The sequence below is a fragment of the Prionailurus bengalensis genome, chromosome B2 (assembly GCF_016509475.1).
Source record: "Prionailurus bengalensis isolate Pbe53 chromosome B2, Fcat_Pben_1.1_paternal_pri, whole genome shotgun sequence".
NCBI lineage: Eukaryota > Metazoa > Chordata > Mammalia > Carnivora > Felidae > Prionailurus > Prionailurus bengalensis.
Window position 1 is genome coordinate 109,867,873 of NC_057349.1, and position 24,463 is coordinate 109,892,335.

Sequence of the window (24,463 nt, forward strand, 5' to 3'; positions counted from 1 at the left end):
CAATATTTTCAAGCTAAGCAGCATGATTTGCTCCTTTAACATGTTTAGATTCACTTTATGTAGCAAATATTTGAAAATCTCTTGTCAGGGAAGAACAAAAGGGTGATACTACTTTCTCTGAGCCAATAAAGAAACCTCTGATCTTTCAAGTAATAAAAATTTCATACAAAGCATTGACATGGGGAAAGCAGTTGTATATTGATGCAGCAAATCTTAACTAAATAACCATTTGCTTAATCGCATTAGTTTGACCTCTTCTTTTCACTGAAATACAGTACTATTTATAAAGTGCTTTCGGGTTGCAGTAAAGAACATTTGTCCACATTATGGAGTTATTCACTGGCTTCTGTGCAATCCTCAATTATTTTTAAAGTTTGAGATATTGTGGAAAACGTTGTTATGGGCTTCGTAGTTTACAAAATTCAATTACATTCTAATTTTCATGAGACAAGCTAACTTTCTTCATGCTAGGCAATATAACACAAAGTTTTCAGAGTTTTAGCCATATTGAGCCTTTATCAAAATATGCCAGACAGGGAAAGGGACATAATAAATGTCTGAAGTGAGTAAAAGATGTTTTATCAAGATATATTTCATTTTGGTTATTTTCTTGAACTTTTTTCATTGACTCCTTATCAAATGGTCATTTACATATTGCCCTTCCTGGATCAAATTTATCATTTTAAAATATCTTTGCCAAAAGACTTTTTCTTCCACTTTGAATATGGAGGAGGGATCTTCTTTTGGTTCTTCATCAAAAGATTTTTTTTTTGGCAACTCTCCTCTCTTCAATTAACTGTGCAGAAATCTCAGGTCTGAGGAAGGGATCTCATCCCTAAGAACACCAATCCCATGTTGCTGGTAGCCTAACTGGTCTTTTGTGGCAAGGACCTGGAAAAGGAAGGAGAAGTAAGGGGGTCTTGCTTAGTTTAAGACTAGTTTAAGACTGATAAGAAAGAGGATTTAAGTGCTGAATTATGTTGTAAGACAGTTAAGGAAGACTTTCAACTCGTAGGTGAAGGTGAGTACAATAGAGAGTTTCTACATGATATCAAAAACCTTCACCTTTATTTTGGAAAGAAAGGGAGGACTAAACAAGTTTATCTTGAATTTGCCTATATAATTCAATCATTCCCTGGCAGGAGCTCCCCCTACTTACCAGAAGCCTCCTCACACCCAGGAGCATATGTTTTCAATTGGAAAGTGCTTGCAAAAAGACCACCTGCCAGCAAAGGGAATGTTTTCCCTCTCCCAGTGGGGGTCTTACAGACAGGTTTTGATGCAGTTAAACAGGAACAGAGCAAGAAGCCTGGAAGAATGATGCTACAGGCTAGCCTGCTTATTTAAAATTCTTTTAAATAGAGAAGGGAAATGTATAAGATATTAACATTATCATTTTTATTCTCCTTATCAGTCCTCCATCAGAATTCTGAGTCCTTTCTTCCCCATATTGCCTCTCCATGTTTCTTTGTTCAGTCACGTTTTGTGATATGACCCAATGGTTTTAACGAAATGAATAAAACATTTTAAAAGTTTCCATTTTGGGGTGTTATTACTCTAAAGCATATACAAAAATCTGTGATTATGAATGTAGATAAAAATGAATCTTACTGTTTACGCTGTGTCCATTGTATATTTAAAGTGCAGAGACAATATGGGGGCTATTGAAGAACTACTGGCTGAAACATTTAAGTATTAAAATAAATACTTGAACACCAAATGGCAACATTTTGTGGACAAAGAGTAAAGTTGAAGAGGCAGGGAGAAACTAAGGAAGAGGGGAATAAAGGAGAAAAGAAATCAAATATCCTCAAAAGAGTTTAGGAACGGGGCCATTCCTTACTTATCCTCTTGGTTTCTGCCATTTTCTTTTCACACATACTCAGTCATTCTATGAGTGTAAACAGATGCTGAGAACTGGAGTTCTGGGGCTCAATAAACATTTTTTTTTCTTTGTTGAATGAAAAAAAAAACAGGCTGAGGAAAACTCAGCCACCATACTGGAGAGAGAAAAGGCTGTGGGTAAAGGGGCCACTACATATTTTATTTCATAAAATCAATCTCACAAGCAAATAGCTAGAAGGAGTGCTTCCTCCTCTGACATTCTTGGGAGTTCTCCCCATCCCCCCATCGGAGGGGAGGGCTTTGTATTAATCTCACAAATCTGGAGAACACAAGTAAAACAACCCATTCAGCGGTGATAGCCTTGTGTGGGGGTCTGAGTGGACTGGCCCTCATGCCAATGGTGCAGGCACATTCCACAGGGATGAAAGTGATCTGAGACACCCAGCTAGAGCTGACAAAATCTAGGAGGCAGGTGACAAAGTGGTGACATGGTCAATGATGACGACCAAAAAGCAGTTCCAAGTTAATATCACATACAGAGACTTGTGCCAGCTTCACTCTGTATCACATTGTTATGTGGTAGAAACAAACTGCAGCGAGGGGGCAAAAAAAAAAAAAAAACCTCATTCCACAGATCTTCACTGTTGTGTAATGAGATTACAATGCAAAGGTTTGCTACCCATGGGAGGTCTTTGAGCAATTCACCACCCAGGAACCCAAAACATACTAGATGAACTCTGCTTAAAACAATAAGCCGAAGGTTTCTGTATTGTATTACCTCACCAGGCAAAAGTGACGAGAAGAACTGGGAATATAAGAAGGAAATAGGTAAACTTCCTATGGTTACTTTCTCATGACACATTTCTCTTGAGCATTCATAGGTCAGCACTGTTTTATAATAACCTGCTTTTAAAATAGCATGACAGAAGCATGTGTAATTTGTGTTTAGTGACCTGAGAGCAATCTTTCAGTAAAACAGTGTGGTTAAGTGCCTGCCAAGGCAACCCTTGGTCTGTAATCCTCTAGGAAATAAGGGTGGAGAGTATTCCAGAAGTATCCATTGCTTTCTCTTGTTTATTATGGGAAAATCTATTGCTTAATGTGAAATTTTTTCTCTGTCTCAGAAGCCCCATTCTACGTGCAAACCATGAGGTTCATATTTTCTTGCTCAAAAAGAGGGAAACAAACTCTTTTCCTTTTGCCAAAGCAAATTAGCATTTATGAGATTTATTTTCTTATGTATAGGTAGTAGCCCAGAACCACACCCCTTGCCAAATCTGCTTCTTGCATAGCATGTCTCCAATGTTAGAATGAAAGAAAAAGTAGTGCTTAAAGATAAAATCTATTATCTTCTTCAAAATACTCACACTGTGGCAGAAATGGATATCAAGTTTCAGAACAAGGTGAAGGTCGGAAAAAAATCAGGTTTTTTTTTTTCTCATCATCATGACTGAACTAACCTTAAATTCAACCAATTTGACCTTCTGCCTGTCACCTAGCCTTCCTGTTCCTGCCTCTCCTTTCTAATCTCCCTCCTTCCTTCCTTCCCTTGACAAATATTCATTGATGACCACTTACTCTGTGCCAGGTGGTTGTGCTAGGATCCAAAGGTGAGAGAAAAAGAATCCAAAATGAATGAAAAGTTTTCTCTCTTACATTTCACTTTGTACACTCCTAAAATTTAAGTTTCTTCTAACAAGTAAGTATCACTTTCTTTAAGGTATCCTAAAAGAACTTTTTTTTAAATTGTTTTTAATGTTTATTTATTTTTGAGACAGAGACAGACAGAGCATGAACAGGGGAGGGTCAGAGAGAGAGGGAGACACAGAATCCGAAACAGGCTCCAGGCTCTGAGTGGTCAGCACAGAACCCGACGCGGGGCTCAAACTCACGGACCGTGAGATCATGACCTGAGCTGAAGCCTGACGCTCAACCGACTGAGCCACCCAGGCGCCCCTAAAAGAACTTTTATAAAAAGTAATCATGTCATCATAAAACAGAGCTTGACAAATTTTTTCTGTGAGTCCCAACAGTAAATATTTTAGGCTTTGTAGGCCATATGGTGTCTGCTTTGTGACAGCAGCCATAGACAATACTTAGAGAAATAGGTGTGGCTATGTTCCAAAAAAAACTTTATTTACAAAAACAGGTCATAGTCCATTTTTCATTTGCTGAACCCTGATCTAAAAAAATTGAGACAAGGCCCTGTACTCCAGGTAAACATAACCTAGTGATTTTTTTCCAGTAACATCATGCATGAGACATAGTAAGCATTAAATTAAATATCAGAGCACACTGATCTTAAGGAAATTATTAACCATCTCTGGGCTTTAGCCCCTGATTTGAAAATTATAATGGAAACGTAATTAGATATTCTTGAATGTTCTTTCAACTCTGAATTTTGCTTATGTCTTATCATACACCAACTCCTATCATGCAGCCAAACTTATCAAGAATAAAGGTTGCTTGCTAAAATTTCTCTGAGCAGTATATGCAGAGAACAGGTATCTCTTGCCATTGATAGGATCTAAAGTGTGGGAGCTGGCAATCTGAGAAAAGCCAATTACGAGTCCTGCTAAACAAATAGAAATAAGCCACATTTCATTTAAGAAGCATTTTTATATACATTTTCACATACAATCCTCATTACAAGTACATTGGCTAGCAAGAATAAATATTTCCTTCACCTTTCAAATAAGAAAAGAGAGGATTAGAGAAATTAAATGATTTGCCTATTGTCTTATATCTAATGCCTAGCCAGGCAGAACCTTATTCCCAGCCAAGTCCTAATTCAGAGCTCTTCAAACCATGCCAGACTTCTTCCAAAATACACACTTTGAATTACTTAAAAAACTGCAATATGAATGTGAATTGTTGGAATGGCAGCACAAAAATGACTAGTGAATTGCACCAATAAAGGTAAGTGTTTTGTAATAGAGTTCTATGAAGCAGGGAAACAAAACACAAGACAATAGAAACAACCTGTGATGAAGAAGCCACCCACAGTGCCTACAGTACCTGCAGCCCACACCAAAATACAAGTCTCACACACAAGGATGAGGCATGCAGGTCAAGGAGAGCTTTCCTGTTTAGCCCATGAAGACAGAGACACCCCCTTTTTATTTTCTGGAAGAAAGTAAAATGATAAAACTATTAATATCTTCCTAATTAAACATCTTCAAAATAAAAATACATTTACCAATTGTACATTTTTAAAAACAATATTTTTCTATTAGTGGACTCAGCTTTGTTTATTCCAGATGACAACAAAAAATAAAAATACATTTACAAATTGTACATTTTAAAAATAATTTTCTTCTTTTTGTGAACTTGGAACTTTGTTTATTCCAGATGACAACAAAAATGTCCATTATTTCCAAAAAACTGTATTTTTCATGATTTAGTTTTCACTTGTTTCTTCATGTTTTTCACACTCCATCTGGTTCTATGTATTCAATGTCCTTTTCCTTTTTGCCAAGTTCAAAAAAAAAAAAAAGCCACATGCACTACTCTGTGTCTTCAAAGCATTTTACAAACACTACCAAATTGGAATTCTTTATGGTTTAAAATTAGCTCCTTCTTATTTTTCTCATGAGCCTCTAAAATGCCTCAGCAAATGGGTTTTCTTCTGTTGTTTCAAAAAAATTGTTTACTTAAGTAAATATTATTTGTATGTCATTCAGCATGTATTGGAACATTTATATAGTCCAGCCTTTAAGGAAAAAAAAGATTAAGAAATGGTAAATTCTTGTTTTTATTTTTCCTGTGAAGTTTAACATTGGTTTACCACATTCTATGGGTCAAGCACTGTGTGGCTGCACTGTGTGTTGACAGAAAAGGAAGCAAATCTCTACCTTTGAGGAAATCATGATTGTGGAGCCGGTCACATGAATACCTTATTTCACTAAAGGCAGACAGATGAATGCGAGCTAACAATGAGGATATCGAGCACTAATACTAAGTCCTTATTATGTGCAAGGTATTTTCTAACAGATCCTCACACAATTAACTCAATTAATACAACTACAGGAAACAACAAAGTACTCTGAAGTTATGGTATGGGAGATAGAAATTAATTTCAACTGTTTGACTAATTGGCCAAGTTCGTAGGCATTTTAAAGGGTTCTCAAACCATTTTTCTTTTATTCCTTCACACAATGGTCTTATTAGCTATGTTTATGCCACATTTTTCTTTTCCCCCCATTTAAATGTATAGTTCACTAAAATCCCCTGCTATGGGCTGAATAGAGTCCCTGTCCAAAATATTCATATGGAAATCCTAACCCCCAGTGATTCTATTTAGAGATAGGGCCTTTAAAGAGGTAATTAACTTAATCTGGGGTCATTAAAGTGGGCACTTATCCAACATTAACAAGTGTCCTTATAGGAAGAGAATATTTGGTCACAGACGGGTACAGAGGAAAGACCATGGAACACGGAAGATTGCTACCTACAAGCCAGGAAGAGAGACCTCAGATGAAACTAGCTTTGCTGACACTTTGATCTTTGCTTTGTAGCCTCCAGAACCATGAGAAAATAAATTCGTATTGTTTAGGCCACCCAATCTGTGATGCCCTGTTAAGGCAGGCTGATCAGACTAAGTTGTATATGTTTCTAACATGACTTTTCATCATATTTACTATTTTATTTATGTCTTGTGTTTTTAAATGTTTTTATTTATTATTTTGAGAGAGGGAGAGAGAGAGCAAGCAGGGGAGGAGCAGAGAGAGAGGGAGACACAGAATCCAAAGCAGACTCCAGGCTCCAAGCCATCAGCACAGAGCCCAAAGTGGGGCTCGAACCCACAAACTGTGAGATCATGGCCTAAGCCGAAGTAGGACTTCTAACCTACTGAGCCACCCAGGCGCCCCTATGTCTTGTATTTTTGAAATAACACTTTGTAAAAAGGACATAGCATTTAAAAATTAAAATTGAAGGGAGGAAAACAAGACCGCATAATGGCATTACCAGGCCATCAATACGTTAAGTGACCTTAACCCACTCCCATGGAAAGGGCAGTTAGAGTCACAGGTGATCTAGATGTATCATCCCAGCCCTGATGGTAGAAACAAAAGCTTATTTGTCCTTTAAAAAGTGTAAATAACAAATAGATAAAATTCACACACCATAAGAGAGCATTTATTTAAGAGTGGGGAAAAGAAACCAGATGGTCTCCTGTCCTTTTCCACTCTCTATTCTTAATGGTAGTTCCTATGATTTTGAAGACTGTGTGCATTTTTCTAAAACATTACAATTAGTTGTTAGAGTGGCACAGACCAGGAAAATAAATACTTTGAGAAAGATTGTATAGAACCCAAAATCACATAAACTATTATTAGAATTATTTTTTAATTCGGAGCACCTACTGGGGCAGGAGGGAGCGATTAAAGGTCATTCTTGTTTACCTTGGACTCTCAGGGTCTTCAAATTAAACATTCTCATAGCCTAGATTCTGAGATTTGGGCCTGCACAGAAAGTACAAAATATATCTGCTTAGAATTCAGAGGCTTCTTTGATGAAAAATATTATTAATAGATAATATTATACTGCTTATTTTTTCTGTCAAGCCCCCTTGCTCACTATGAACAACTACTGCTTCTTCTACCTCTTCCTTGGCAGAGGTTTCAACTCCTACCCTCTGTCCCTGATAACTTACTTGCAAGGCACAGAATACAGTACAGTTCTGAAACATGCCCGAAAGGAAACACTGTGCATGTGTGTGTGAGTGTGCATGTGTGTGTGTACATGTGTGCCTCTGTTGCTTTCACTTGCCTGGAACATTTTAGCTCCTGTCCTCTCCTTTTTAAATTTTTAAAAAATTTTTTTCCTCTCCTTTTAAAAAATTTTCCTGGAGAATACGTTTTTAATTATTATTAATTATAAACTTTTTTGAGTTATAATAGACCATGAAAGTACAAACATTCAAAAAAATTTTTTTTAATTTTTTAATTTATTTATTCATTCCAGTTAGTTAACATACAATGTAGTACTGGAATCAGGAGTAGAACTCAATGATCAATCACTTACATATAACACCCAGTGCTCATCCCAACAAGTGTCCTTCTTAATTCCCATCACCCTTTACTCATCCCCTCACCCACCTCCTCTACAACAACCCTCAGTCTGTTTTCTGTATTTAAGAGTCTCATGGTTTGCCTCCCTCTCTATTTTTATATTATTTTTCCTTCCCTTCCCCTAGGTTCATTTGTTTCTTAAATTCCACACATGAGTGAAATCATATGATGTCTGTCTTTCTCTGCCTGACTTATGTCACTTAGCATAATATCCTCTAGCTCCATCCACGTTGTTGCAAATAGCAAGATATCATTCTTTTTGATTGCCGAGTATATGATATACATATGTGTGTATATATGTGTGTGTGTGTATATATATATATATATATATATACATATATATATATATGTAATATATATTCATCAGACGTTGGACATTTGGGCTTTTTCCATAATTTGGCTATTGTCGATAGCACTGCTATAAACACTGGGGTGCATGTGCCCCTTTGCATCAGCATTTTGTATCCTTTGGATAAACACCTAGTAGTGCAGTTGCTGGGTCGTAGGATAATTCTATTTTCAATTATTTGAGGAACCTCCATGCTGTTTCCAGAGTGGCTACACCAGTTTGCATTCGCACCAACGGTGCAAAAGTATTCCCTTTTCTCCTCATCCTTGCCAACATCTGTTGTTTCCTGAGTTATTAATTTTAGCCATTCTGACAGGTATGAGGTGGTATCTCATTGTGGTTTTGATTTGTATTTCTCTGGTGTTGAGTGACATTGAACATCTTTTCATGTGTCTGTTAGCCATCTGGATGTCTTCCTTGGAAAAGTTTATTCGTGTCTTCTGTCCATTTATTCACTGGATTATTTGTTTTTTGGGTGTTGAGTTTGATAAGTTCTTTATAGATTTTGGATACTAACCCTTTATCTGATATGTCATTTGCAAATATCTTCTCCCATTCCATTGGTTGCCTTTTAGTTTTGTTGATTGTTTCCTTTGCTGTGTAGAAGTTTTTTATCTTGATGAGGTCCCAATAGTTCATTTTTGCTTTTATTTCCCTTGCCTCTGGGGACATGTCAAGAAGTTGCTGCAGCTGAGGTCAGAAGTTCCTGCCTGCTTTCTCCTCTAGGATTTTGATGGCTTCCTGTTTCACATTTATGGCTTTCTTCCATTTTGAATTCATTCTTGTGTATGGTGTAAGAAAGTGGTCCAGTTTCATTCTTCTGCATGTCTCTGCCCAGGTTTCTTAACACTATTTGCTGAAGAGACTGTCTTTTTTCCATTAGATACTCTTTCCTGCTTTGTCAAAGATTGGTTGGCCATACATTTCTGGGTCCATTTCTGGGTTCTGTATTTTGTTCCATTGATCAGTGTGTCTGTTTTTGTGTCAGTACCATACTGTCTTGATAATTACAGCATTGTATTACAGCTTGAAGTCTGGAATTGTGATATCTCCAGGTTTGGTTTTCTTTTTCAACATTACTTTGGCTATTCAGGTTTTTTTTTCTGATTCCATACAAATTTTGGAATTGTTTTTTCTAGCTCTGTGAAGAATGCTGGAGTTGTTTTGCCAGGGAGTACATTGAATGTGTAGATTGCTCTGGGTAGTATAGACATTTTAACAATATTTGTTCTTCAAATTCGTGAGCATAGGATGTTTTTCTTTGTGCTTTCCTCAATTTCTTTCCAAAAATTTCTACAGTTTTTGGTGTACATATTTTTAAAAATTAATTATCTATTTAATCTAGATTTACAAATTTATTGCTCTGAAGTTGATTTTTTTTTCCTATAATTTTTCAATCTGTTATGTATTGTCCTTGTTTCCCTTTTCATGTCTACAATTATCTGTACCTTTTTATCTTGATCATATTTACTAAAGTATCATATTAATGTTTTCAAAATACTATTTTTTGTTTTTATTCAATTTTTCATTTTTTATTTTCTAGTTAGTTGGTTTATGCTTTCATTTACACTAATCCTTTTTTCTATTCTGTTCATTTTGCTCTGTTTTCCTAGATTCTTGTCTTAAAAGCATAGATTATTTATTTTTAATACTCTTTTTAAATAGATACACTTGGAGCACCTGGGTGGCTCAATCAGTTAAGCGTCCAACTTCGGCTCAGTCAGATCTCACAGTTCGTGAGTTTGAGGCTCTATGCTGACAGCTGGTAACCTATAGCCTGCTTCAGATTCTGTTTCCATCTCTCTGCCCCTACCCTGCTCACACCCCTTCTGTCTCTTTCTTTCTCTATCTCTCAAATATAAAAATAAATAGATAGATAGATAGATAGATACACTTAAGTTCATACATTTTCTTCTCAATTTTGCTTCATATTCCAGTAGATTTGTTATATAACACTTCACTTATTTATTTAGCTCTGAATAGTTTACAAGTTCCATATTGATTTGCACTTTAACCTCATAGTTATTTGGTTGTGTGTATGTGTTTGTACACACGTATGTGTTTAATTTCCTCATATATGGAGATTTTTTGAGTAGCTGAATTTCTTGTAATTGTTGATGAATAAGTAAATGCAGCCTATATAATATCACCTTTATGGAATTTGCTGACATTTTCATTGTGGTGTAACGCATGATAAATTTTTGTGGCTGTAGTCTGTGTGCTTGAAAATGATATTAGTTTTGCATGCATGGTACAGGCTTCTTTGTACAGCTACTCAGTCAGGCTGGTTAAGTGCATTACACAACCCCTCCATACCCCTTCTTATTAGTGGGTGGTTTCTTGGTTTCTGTGAGAAGGATGTTCAGCCTCTCACTGTGATTATGAATTTGCCCACTTTACTCTGTAGGGCTATCGGTGTTTGCTTTACATAGTCCCCTTTGTGGTGCTCCAGCTAACCAACTTGTTGGTTGCCCATGCCTGTGGGCTGTAATATCTATGACTGAGGTGATGAAGCAGGCTTACTCCTTCTCACATTCAGTGACAGAAGTTCTCTTGCACATTTTGCATTCTTTTTCTTTCAGGATTTCTTTATATGTTCTAGTTCCCTGAGAGTCTTTTCTTGGTTTTGAGCATTACACATGTAAAAAGTTGGTTTTTAGCTTTCATATGGATTTGGTGAAAGATGTGGAAGGAGAGGCTAAATAAAGCATTCGTTCATTTCAATCCTTTCAAGATCGAGTTCAAGAGTTACTCTAAAATGCCTTTGATGGCCTTTCTCTTCCATTACTCCAGGCTCCCCTCTGATCATGCCACTCCTTGTCCCAACTTTGCAATGCCACCAATCTTGTTTCAGTTTCTCAACACAGAAACCTCTTTCCAGACACAAGACTTTTTTACACATTGATTTTCTCTGCCTGGAATTTCCATTTGCTCTATAATTTACCTATTAACCATACCTATCCTTCAGGAATCGGGTTCAATGGCACTTACTCAGAAACTTGCTGAGTAATCTAATACAACTCAGTTCTACTTTCTTCCAGTACCTACACTTTTTTCAGTAGTATATTTCAAAATCTTATTCTTTTTTAGAGAGAGACAGAGAGAGAGACAGAGAGAGACAGTGGGGGAGAGGGGCAGAGAGAGAGAATCTTAAGCAGACTCCATGTTCACCATTAATGACCAACACAGGGCTCTATCCCACAACCAAGCCGAATCAAGAGTCAGACCTGAGCTGAAATCGGAGTCAGATGCTCAACCGACGGAGTCATGCAGGCACCCCCCAATCTCTGATTGTTACTTGTTTATTTCCTCTTCCCAATTAGTTTCAAACCCTAATTGTACAGAGACTATATCCATTTGTTCCTCACTATATTCCTATGCAGAGACAGGACCAGCAATATAGTAGGTATCAGAAGAATGTTTGTTGAATGAATGAGTGCATATTGCCCTCAAATAGTAGCACATTTAAGATTGAGGAAGGATCACAAGCACTAATAAAGTTAAAATTCCACATAGGATGCATTCCATCTTAAAGAGATGCACTTACTCTGAGAACTTAAGAAAATCATAAAAGCTACGAGTTATAAAGTGCCAGGCATTTTATATTCATTATAGCTAATCTTTATAATAACACTTACATGTACAGGGGAGTAAATTGAAGATTTGGGAAATTAACTAACTTATTCAAGATAGAGTTATCCATAATAGCAGAGCTAGGATTCAAAACCAGATGTGTTTCTTTCTAAAACTTGTCCTTTCTTTACGTTATCATTCTATGCACCATTAGGTAACATTTGGTAGTCTAAGAAATAGTATTAATTTTATTTTGAAAGCAATTTATTTTAAGGAAATAAAGTGATATTTTCAGCTTTAAACCTAGATAAGTAAGGCAAATATAAAATGTGATTATCAATTTAGACTCAAAAAAATTTAAATAGCTAAATAAACACTCAAAGATATCCCTGCAGACTAGGTCTTTAGAGTCTTGGGGCAGAACCTCTCTAACAAATTTTATTGAGTTCAATTTACCAAAGTGAATAGGCATGACCACAGGATTTAATGGGAAAATATAAGTACCAGTTTTTATTTTTCCATTAAGGCCATGTGGATGGGATACATTTAATACTTTCCTCAGTCTAAACTGCCATGCATTAAAATAACAGCTCAAGTCAATTTGGGCCAGTTTTGTCACATAAAGCTGATAAACATCTGAATAATTAGATCAAATATCTGGATGATTGAACTTTTGGAACACTTGAGTATTCTAGAAACAAAATAAGAGAGAGCTTTGCCTTACTCACTAAGACTAGAGTGAGAAAATAAATAGTTGTCTTTAAGACCTTTATGCACCTGCCTAATATCCTAAATGTGTCTCATAAGGAGATGAACATGATGTGTGTGTGTGTGTGTGTGTGTGTGTGTGAGAGAGAGAGAGAGACAGACAGACAGACAGACAGACAGAGACAGAGACAGAGACAGAGAGAAAGAGTGTGTTTACATTCTTATCATCCCTAGAGGGGATTTGTTTATTTAGTTTCTGCAGCTGAATATTAAAACAAAAATGAAGAGAACAACTTGGAAAGATTTTTATAAAAAAAATAGATTCACTCCACCCTTATTATAGCATTATTTTTACTTAGCAAGTTTTATAATAGTTTTGCAATAGAAGCAATAAAGAAAAGGTATAAAAATCTAGAACCTAATAAATTACAAAATTTCAGAAAGAAAACCTCAGTAATGTTTAAAATATCAATATAAAATATACCCACTAAGAAAAATATGAGATGACAAAACCTTTGAAATAAACACATAAAAGGAGAAACTAAAATACCTTTGAGTGTCTCATGTAAAACCCAACACCTCAATTATTACAATAAAATATACCAAAAAGCTTACAATATAAGAATTAGCAATTGTCTTAACTTAATTTTCCTCATATTGAATTAAAATAACTTATATTTTGTTTTCCTAAAATACTGCTTTTGTAAATTTATTTCATTCATCTGTTTGAATTTTATTCACTTTTGAAGGTATTCATTCCCAGTATAAAGAAGACCCCTGTATCTTCCTTATGTGGGGCATATATGAATAGTATTCATTAGGTTTGTTGGAAACAAATAGAAACAAGCATAAAATGGCAATTAAGATCATGGGTCTGCAGTTAAATATTTATCTATTTAAATCACACATGCAAAAGACATATAATCCATGCATAAAAGATGCCTCTAATTTCTATTTGGAGAGTTTCTTTCTATCAGAAAAGTTAGTTAATCTATCTGTGCCTCTGTGTGCCTCACTGACAAATAAAAATAACGATATAACAATAACACAATAAGGTCATTTAGAAATTAAATTAGGTAGTATACACAAAGCAATAGTACCTGACAGTGAGAAAATGCACAAAGCCATCAGGAAGGAAAATAATTCACTGGTGTATTTCTAGTAATAGTTTTGTAAATTGGGCTTTATAAACATATACTGAAAATTCCAGTGTACGTAGAGCCATCTCTTTCACAGAGACAAGAATGGAAGGAATTTAAGCAAAAGACCACAAGGAAGAAGATGCAAGGAATAAAGAACAGGAAATTGTATTTTTTTCTGTAGTGCTAAGGGCAAAAAAAAAAAAAAAAAAAAAAAAAAAAAGGAAAAAACACTAATCTTTGTGATGTGCTGCCCTGAACATTTTACAAACTTGATCTTCATGCCTTGATATCTTGTTTTTTCCCCCACACTTATGTCATGAAACTCAATGATCATTACAAATCAACCCTTTCTCTGGTTTCATCTTCAATGTCCCCCTCTCCTTCTTTCCCATTCAGTATTTGACAAAATAGTTTGACCTCCACCTCTCTCCATTCCTTTTGCTTAGAGAGTATGACAGCATATGGATTTTTTTCCTTTATTCATTTCTCCTCCCACTCTTCTTTCTCCTTGCATGGTATTTTTTTTTCTTTCTTCCGCACCGCTTCTTGGACATTTTCCAAGGTTTTTTTACACTAGATAAATGCAATACTGTGAAACACCAACCCCAGTATCTGATATATGAAAAGTGGTCAACAAATGTAAGTTCCCTTTGTTCCCTGACACTTCTTTTCCCAGTGATGTCATCAGTGTTCCTGACTTCAGTAATCACTTCCATATAGATGAGGCTTAAATTTCTGTTTTCTACTGACTTCTCTCCTCAGATCTACTTTTCTGTTCCTACCTACCTGCTGAATGACCAGCTATTAATCTCAATTCTTCCTTTCCCTGCTCTTATCCACATATCACTACCCCCAACTTCTGCGCAAATCCTCCAACTTTTTATTGTCCGGGTCATTTATTTTGATCATTCTCAAAATATCAGAGATAATTTTTTGTTCTCACTTTTAAAAGTCACTGGGTCTTAGAGGATCTATATTCAAAATATCTAACACACTCATGTCCTTTTCTAAATTCTCAATATCACCTTACTAGTTTGACTGTAAGCATTCACACTCAGGCAATTTAACAGACTGAAGAACATCTCATTCCAAATCTCTACTCCCAATATTTTGTTGTCACTAATGATACATTAATCTTTCTATAAACGTGCCTGGAGTATTTATTTGATTATGATAATTCTTTTTAAAACAACACTTTAGGGGCTCCTGGGTGGCTCAGTCGGTTGGGAGGACGACTTCAGCTCAGGTCATGATCTCGCGGTCCGTGAGTTCGAGCCCCGCGTCGGGCTCTGGGCTGATGGCTCAGAGCCTGGGCCTGCTTCCAATTCTGTGTCTCCCTCTCTCTCTGCCCCTCCCCCATTCATGCTCTGTCTCTCTCTGTCTCAAAAAAAAAAAAAACGTTAAAAAAAATAAAAAAACACTTTAAACATTCTCCCATATTCAAACTCAATACCTTTTGTAGTAGTTATCAATTTATGTTTGTAGACTTATCTCTAATGATTTTAATTCTTACTCTGTGTTATAGCAAAGCTACATGACTAAGAGCTCCCTGCTTCTGCTTTGTCCTTTCTTACCCTGTCTCCTTCCATATGAGATTTTTTTCCCCCACAGTCATTGCTGATTGTCATTGAACCTATAATGTAAGACTCAGAGTATGTATCATTTTCTTAAATGAGTGACCCTATTCAATTCTAAGGCTTCAACAACAGGAAACATATATAACACAGCTTTTTGTTGTTTAAAGTCTCTACCGTAATGCTCCGCATCTTGTAAGTAAAATATATCTGATGAGTGTAGGGACATATTTGTCCTTAAGCATATATGTATGCTATCACTGTGTTCTAGAATAAAGCCCTTCGAGAGAAGGGGCTTTGTCTTATATTTCATGTTTCGTTTCTCCACAGTTCCCAGAATATTCCAGAAACACCTAAAAGAAAGGAAATAAATGTGATTTTATTTTGGTTGTTGGTTTTGAAGAGAGCAGATAGTTATATCTCTCAGATTGAAATATGAAATAACCACTAGCGTGGTCAGAAGGAGCCATTTCCAGAGGCCTAATTTGAATGATCAGAAATGCAATTTCAGCAACAGGAGCAGGAACCACTGTAACCACAACCAGATTGGAGCAAAATATGATAGGTCTTGCCCTCAAAAAAACTCAGCACTTGTGATTAAAAAAAAAAATCTAAATAGGCCAATAAAAGAAATGGTTGGAGAGGAGAAAAGAGTCACTTAGTGCTGCTGATGACTTCTTCATCAGCGGATGGAATGTGGGGGATTCTGAACTGCAGCTAGTGTTGATAGGGGCTTAAATATTCATGTCAGCCTTTCAAGAAGGGATCCACTAATACTTCCCCCCCATAATTTTAGAGATGAATACAAGTAAGTAAACGGGAAAGAAGATTTCCATTTTCTGGCACATTGAATACAAATGCTGTCGCTGTGTTTTGATAGCAATCTGGGGAAATGTCTCCACTCGCTCTTATCTTGGTGATAAGAAGCTTTTATGAGGTGATTGACAATTCATTTTTTTAGGATTTATTTTTTCCATTTTCTTCCCTTTTTATTCTCCTTGGGTATTTAGTCCCTGGCCAGTTCTACAAAAATAACAGGTTGAGAAATAGTTTATTGAATAGGAGTTTTAGCAAAAAAAAAAAAAAAAAATAAGTCCTAAACTCAAATCCCCAGCTCCTTCTTTAGGATAACATAACTATAAACAAAATAAAAAATAAATAAAAACAAAAATTACAGTAGCTTCTATTTGTTGAACACTTACTCTGCAACAGCCACTATGTGAGAACTGTGTTTTATTTATTTTTTCTCCTTTACTCTTTATAACAATCAGGCTTGTAAGGCAAGAAACTTAAGCTTCAGAAAAGCTTCGGTTCCAATATTGTGACTGCAGAGCCTGTGTTCCTCATCCCTGTGGTTTGTCCCTCTGGCTCTACACTGCTGTACCTTAATTAACCTCTATGAACTTCAATCACATTGGTAAGCAGGGTCTAGCCATAAGTCCTACTGTAATCCTCAATTTTGTGCATATTTTACTCCATTAGAGAATTATTTACTTCACTCTGTACTGATTAGACCTGGATTGTATTTGATACTCATGAGCAATAACAAAAGTAAAATGAAATGCAAGTTATTGGCTCCTCTAAAAAGGTTACTTAAGTAAAAATTTGGAGTACTTAATTTTAATCAAAACTTGCAAAGACCATATAAATATTATAGTAATGTGTACTCACAAAGAAAAATTTTCCTTTGGGAAAGGTAAATGGTTAATTAGAGATATTTAGTTAGTTATAATTTGAATCCTAAGAATTATTAAAACTGTGTATGTGATAGTTAATGTTGACTTTTCTTGGCCTATGTGCCAAGATATCTGGTCAAATATCATTCTGAATGTCTCTGTGAGGGTATCTTTGGATGGAATTACATTCAGATTGTCCACCATTAGGTGGGTGGGCCTCATCCAATCAGTTGAAGGCTTGAATAGAAAATGTCAATCTACTCTAGCAAGAAAGAATTCTCTATCAGATTGTCCTCCTGGTTCTACAGGACTTGAATTGCAACTATTTCCTGAGTTTCCAGCCTGCTGTCCTTCCCTATCAGATTTTAGACTCACCCAAACCTCCAGTCATAATAAAAATCTCTCTCTATCTCTGTTTCTGTCTCTATTTCTCTCTCTCCTGTTGGTTCTGTCTCTCTGGGGAACTGTTCTCAGTATATTCTGTTAGAGCAATACCAGTTATACTTGAGGAAAAGTTTCATCACTATTTTGAAATTTTGAAATCTCTGCATTACCATCAAAATGTTGAGATGATACTGGTCATTGAAAGAACAGAAAGAAAGAAAGAGACAAAATGAGAGCTGTTAGATGCAGAAAAGATTGCATTTTTAAGGACCATTTAAGTAGTTCAAGTTATTCAAATTCTGGTTAATGGTGACAAAGGAGTTTCCATCAAATATAAAAAGAGTGATTAATACACTTCTATCATTTGCTACTTTTTATGAGATCAAAGTTCTTTACAGATTGGTAACTATCAAGATTTCAGAGAGGTGGTCATTTAAGTTTTTGATTAGAAATTTGGTGAAGACACTTCAAACACAAGTTCTAAAATAAAAGTTATATCCACGTTTGCAAATTCAAATTCCTTAGCTGGAAAAAACTTAAAAATGTTTTATTTGAAAGTATAACACAAAACTATTTAGTTTCTTTCCTAACACTCTGTATTTTACTTTTTACTGTAATTATATGACCTAAAAATGTCATTTTTTTAAAAATCAAGATCAATGTAGACTCCCCAACACCCTCTCCAATTTATCCCTGTAAGTCACTAAATATTATGATTTGTGATGTGTCATAATATGAAAAAAGTTGGAAGCACTGTTGAAAAGAAAAAAATAGAACTGGATTTTTTTCTAATGGCAATAATCATTAAACTTTATAAAACCAAAGGGCATTAGAGATTCTGCTCATCAAATTGCACCTACGTGGCTTTGCATTCTGTAGCAGGAAGTACTTTAGATATTCTTCAGACTTTAAAAGCTTTCAGATAGGATTGCCTCCTTGCAATGAACAAGAAAAGGCAAGACTAGACAAATGGAAACTATTTGGAAAGTTGTTGCAATAAACCAGGAGCGAGATGATGTAGTCTGAATAAAGATAGTGACCATGGTGATAGAGAAAAGCAGGAAGCTTTGGGAGATATTTATTAATTAGAATCAATAGAATTTTGTATTGATTTGATGGGAGGAGTCATGAAGAAGGAGGGGGGAAATCAAGGTTTCTGGCTTGAGTACTAAAAATTGGCAACAGTCCCTATAAAGAGCAGTCTGTTACCTGAATATGGGGTAGAACTACATTGTCACTAGTCCTTACCCTCTTCATCCTCAAGTGTCTGGTTCTCTCAAAGACACTAAGGAACACTGTCTCAAAGACACTAAGTCTCAAAGACACTAAGAAGACTGTCAGCCTCTTTGACATTTTTTTCACTGATCAGAAAAATAATGGAATAACTTTTACCTTCTTCACAAAGTCCCACAGGTCTTTCCAGAATTCTGGATCAGGTAGACTTTAAAACTATGAGACCTAGGGGCACCTGGGTGGTTCTGTTGGTTAAGCGTCCAACTTCTGCTCAGGTCATGATCTCACAGTTCATGAGTTCAGAGCCTGGGGCCTGACAGCTCAGAGCCTGGAGCCTGCTTCAGATTCTGTCTCCCTCTCTCTCTGCTCTTCCTCTGCTCGTGTTGTTTCTCTCTCTCTCTCTCTCAAAAATAAATAAACATTAAAAACAAATTTTTAAAAAAAAACTATCAGACCTAACTTTAAGCAATTATAAGGTGCCTCCTGATAAAAGCTCTTTCACTCAAGTGAGAGCTTACTCTTTAATTATTACCACCAACCCCCACTGCAATCTGTATTGCTATCTTTTGTTTTTATTCAGTTAAGGAAATGGAGAGATCCACTGTAGTCTTGAGTGATTTTCTGCTTCAGGAAGGCAAAGATATCAACTAGGCAGTAAGAAGTAAATCAGAACACATTCAAGATGACAGCAGCCTTGTAAACCACTTGATGTACCTTCTTTAATCTATAGGCAGGAAAACTGTGGCCCCAGGGGTGAGGTACAATGGGCTGAGACCAGGGAAAGATACAGAGCAGACTACAAAAGATTACTAGAAACATAAATGTAAATGAATTAATGAGTCAAATCAATTTTTCCATCTCAACTACAATATTTCACCAAAACTCAGGATGCTGTCAGTTGTAAAGCATGGGGGAAGAAAACCTACCAATTAAACTATAACAAAATACTAAGTAGCATCATTGTAGGATACATCCCAATTCGAGATTTGTTAGTATTAAAAATATATAAGTGTCTTAGAATTGACGAGCTCCAAAAGGAAAGCTCCCAAAAATCCTACGATAGTGAGCAGCAGTTCTAACCTACTTTTAAAAGTTAAGATTCCTTGGAACACTAAGATACACAATGAGAAATTTTATACATGGCCAGCCCCCCTCCAGGATTTGGTCCTGCCACAGCTGAATCAGGAAAGAAAGAAACAAAGTGAGAGAAACAGAGAGAGGAAGGGAGAGGAGGAGAGAGGAGGAACAGATTATAGAATGGAGGAACAGATTATACACAACTTTATTCTCTAAGAATTCTTATTTTTCTTGTATTATAGAGAAATGGACTCACAATTCTGTGTTTGGGCTCATTCATAACTTTGTTACAAGAAAAAATTATAATAATGTATAGTTATTTATTCACATGCAATGACTATAAACTATAGTTTGGAAAGGGTCACAAACCACAGAAGTTCTGCCTTCTGCTTTATTTCAAAGCTTATAGCATCATTTGGGACAAGACTAAGTAACTCTGGAAACACTTAGACGGTATAAAATGCACACTTTTATTTTGTAAGCATTCGTTACATGAGTCATTAGATAAATTTCTTCTTCTAAGTAAATTTATCAAATTATTATTAAGTCATAAAATTTTAAGCCAAAAATGAATAAAGAAAGCACATGCTCTAAATTAGAGGAAGGAGGAAATAAGAAGGTATGGGGTGTGGTGAAATGCATAACCATGTAAATGTTATCCAGCTTTCTTAAATTGGATTTTTTTTTCTTTTGAGGTTAGATTCTTGCATAATATGTATGGAATAACTTTTTCAGGAGTGTAATTAGAAATGCAGTATGAAAACCCACCTTCTTGCAACATGGCATTACTTACTCCTAAGAAAAATAACATAATATCAAAGCATATGTTTCACTTTAAGTTGCCAGATCACTTGAAAGTTTTTTTCTAACAGACTTAATATGGCTGGGAAAAGTGTACTTCAGATTTGACATAAGAGATTATCATACATCTACTCATCATGTTGTACCTAGGTGGCCTTTGAGTTTCAATGCTGAGCGTTTCAATGCTGAGAAGTAGTCTTCTTATATTTCAGAGTTTAAGAGCTTTTAGAAACAGCAATCTCGCTGAATTCTTGAAAGAATATGTTATACACTTAGAAAATTATATGGATTTTTGAAAATTTTTATTTTAAATTTATTTAATCTAAAAAAATAGTTCACCCATTTTCCCCACCCCCACCCCACCTTTTACATACACCAATCTGTTTTCTCTATCTATAAATCTGGTCCCCCCCACCCCAGATTCCACATATAGGAGATATACAGTATTTGTCTTTTTTTTTTTACGGTATTTGTCTTTATCAGACTTATTTCACTTAGCATAATGCCCTTAAGGTCCATCTGTGTTGTCACAAATGGCAAGATTTCTTTCTTTTTTATGACTGAATAATAGTACATTATATATGTATATTATACACGTATATATATACCACATCTTCTTTATCCATTCATCCATTGATAGATACTTAGATTGTTTCTATTTCTTGGCTAATGCAAATAATGCTTCATTGAACATGGGGTGCATATATCTTTTCAAATTAACATTTTTGTTTTCTTTGCATAACTATCCAGAAGGGGGATTGCTGGATAAATGGTAGCTCTATTTTTAATTTTTTGAGAAAACTCCATACTTTTTTCCATAGTGGTTGCACCAGTTTACATTCCCACCAACAGTGCACAAGGTTTCTCCTTTCTCCATATCTTCACCAATACTTGGCATTTCTTGTCTTTTGATACTAGCCATTCTAATAGGTATGATGCGATATTTCATTGTGATTTTGATTTGGCCGTCCTTGATGATTCCTGAGGTTGAGCATCTTTTCATGCACCCATTGGCCATCTGTATGTCTTCTTAGGAACACTGTCTATTTAGATTTTCTATCCATTTTTAAGTCAGATTATTGACTTTTTTGCTACTCTGAGTTCTTTGTATATTTTGGATATTAACCCCTTATCAGATTTATGATGTGCAATTATTTTCTATCATTCACTAGGTTGCCTTTTTATTTTTGTTGATGGCTTTCTTTGCTGCCCAGACGCCTTTTAGTTTCAAGTAGGCCCACTTGTTTATTTTTACTTTTATTGCTTTTGTTTTCAGCAGATCCAAAAATATCACTGCCAAAACCTATGTCAAAGGGGCTTTTCACCTATGTTTTCTTCCAGGATTTTTATAGTTTCAGGTCTTACATTCATGTTTTTAATACATGAGTTAACTTTTGAAATGGGTAACAGTCCAATTTCATTCTTTCACATGTGGCTGTCCAATTTTTCCAACATCATTTACTGAGAAGACTGTCTTTTCATCATTATACATTATTGCATCTGTTATCATGAATTAATTGACCGTATATACATGAGTTTACACCTGGGCTTTCTATTCTTTTCCACTGATCTGTGTGCCTGTTTTTATGCTAATATTGGGTTTTTTTTTAATTATTATTATGGGTTGTAATATAGTTCTAAATCAGGGAGTATGATGTCTCCTGCATTGCTCTTTTTTCATAAGACTTCTTTGGCTATTCAAATACTTTGTGGTTTCACAAAAATTTTAAGATTATTTGTTCTATTTCTGTGAAACATAGCATTGAAATACTGATAGGGAGTGCATTAAATCTATAGATTTCTTTGGTAGTGTGGATATTTTAACAATATTAATTCTTCTATTCCATGAGCATGCAATATCTTTCCCATTATTTGTGTATTCCTCAATTTCTTTCAATAATGTCTTATAATTTTCAATACACAGGTCTTCTCCTTTGTTAGATAAGCTTATTCCTAGGTATTTTATTCTTGTTAAAGCAAGTATAAATGAATTGTTTTCTTAATTTCTTTTTCTTATGGTTTGGTATCAGTGTAAAGAAATGCAATAGATTTTTGCGTATTGATTTTGTATCCTGTAGCTTTACTGAATTTATTAGCTCTAACAGATTTTAAAAAATTGTTTATTTATTCTTGAGAGAGAGAGAGAGAGAGAGAGAGAGAAAGATCATGAGCAGGGAAGGGGCAGAGAGAGGGAGACACAGAATCTGAAGCTGGCTACAGGTTACCAGCTGTCAGTACAGAGCCTGATGTGGGGCTTGAACTCACAAACCTCAAGATCATGACCTGAGCTGAAGTCGGACACCTAACTGTATTATACTACAGTATTATACAGTTATGTAAGGTATAACCATTGGGGGAACTGAGTGAAGGGTACATGACACTTCTCTATTCTATCTTTGCAACTTCCTGTGACTCTAACTTTTCTATATCTATATCTATATCTATATCTATATCTATATCAGAATCAATGAGTAATGGTGATGGATAAAGTTGAAACATGTTCAGTAGTTAATGACATTTGAGTTTGTGTGTGTGTGTGTGTGATCACACTTAATTTATTTGGCTATTTTAATTAACTTCAAAAAAGGGAATGAGGTTTTTTATACCTACTGAAAGGGACATGTGTTGAAAAGTTGAGGAACACACTTCCCATTTTATAGAACCATAGTACCAAGTGCAGATTTTTTCCAGTCTACAAGGCGGAGTGGAGGTGGAGCACAGATTGTTGCAGTGCACAGAGCTGGTGACCGGGAGTTACAGTGAGGAAGGCTGAACCAACAGTGAGTTAAGCTAAGCCACACTGGTCTCCTGGCTGTGCTTCTTAGGTCATCTTGGTCACTAGTAGAATATTGTTGCACACTATCATACTGCTCCTTTCATGTATGGGACTGATACTTCTGGAAGAATATTTTTAAGTTAACTCTACCCCCGATGTGGGGTTCCAACTCACAACCCCGAGATCAAGAGTCGCATGATCCACCAACTTAGCCAGCAAAGCACCCTTAAAAGAAGTTCATTAAAGTAAATTCAATTCCTTTGCAAGTATTCAATTGAAATAAATTAAAATCTTAAGTAGAGAATTATAACTACCAAAATTATCTTCAGCACCTACTACACAGTTCACTTCACATTCAGGGCTGCGGACAGTGCTCCTGAGCTTTGTCCTCATGAAGCTTATCAAAAAAACACAGAATATGAGGGGCACTGGGTGGCTCAGTCGGTGGATCGTCCGACTTCAGCTCAGGTCATGATCTCACAGTTTGTGACTTTGAGCCCCACATTGGGCTCTGTGTGGGCAGCTCAGAGCCTGGAGTCTGCTTCAAATTCTGTGTCTCCCTCTCTCTCTGCCCCTCCCCCACTCATATTCTGTCTCTTTCTCAAAAATAAATATTCAAGAAATTTAAAAAAAAACAACACAGAATATGATGGAAATGAAGACTAAGGTCTAGACATGTACAAATGCAATTAAGCACCTTTGGCCTGATGCAAAGTGTATAATAGACCTGAAGCAAGAAGAAGAAATATTTCTTCATATATAAAGGTACTTCTGAAATTATGTATTGACAATTAGAAGATAAAAGTGAAAATATAAAAAAATTACATCGACATATAGAAAAGAGCATCAACGGGTTTTGCAAAAGGCTTGTAAGACATAGTTGTTGTTGTTTTTTACATCTAAGCTTATGAAGTTATTTTATACATGTTTGAAGAGAAATATAAAACCTATTTTTAGGCCAAATGTTCATGAACAAAAAAGTTTAATAAACCAGGTATTAGAATTTGGGCTGGAAATATTAATGTTATTTTAGTTTCTGTGAGTGATTTCCAGGACCACTTTGACAAGTTAAGGATGATAGTAAGGAATAACTACAAATTATTACAGGTTTTATGACATAATTGATAGTGTTTTCCAAACTTAAAGCCTAAGCCATGTATCTAAGAGTGCCAGATAAGTCTCTCACTTTATTTCAAAGTCCTTCATAGTAGTGCTTTAAAGGATCTTATAGCAGTAGACTCAGTAGTTAAA

At 35.6% G+C, this 24,463-nt stretch overlaps 1 long non-coding RNA gene across 1 annotated transcript in view; it reads left to right on the forward strand.

Moving 5' to 3' along the window:
- The first annotated feature begins 2,526 nt into the window (after positions 1 to 2,526).
- Positions 2,527 to 24,463, forward strand: part of LOC122489933 — an 82,205-nt gene continuing 60,268 nt past the window's right edge. The window contains exon 1 of the long non-coding RNA XR_006299045.1: positions 2,527 to 2,673. This is a non-coding gene — a long non-coding RNA (uncharacterized LOC122489933). The remainder of the gene's footprint in view (positions 2,674 to 24,463) is intronic.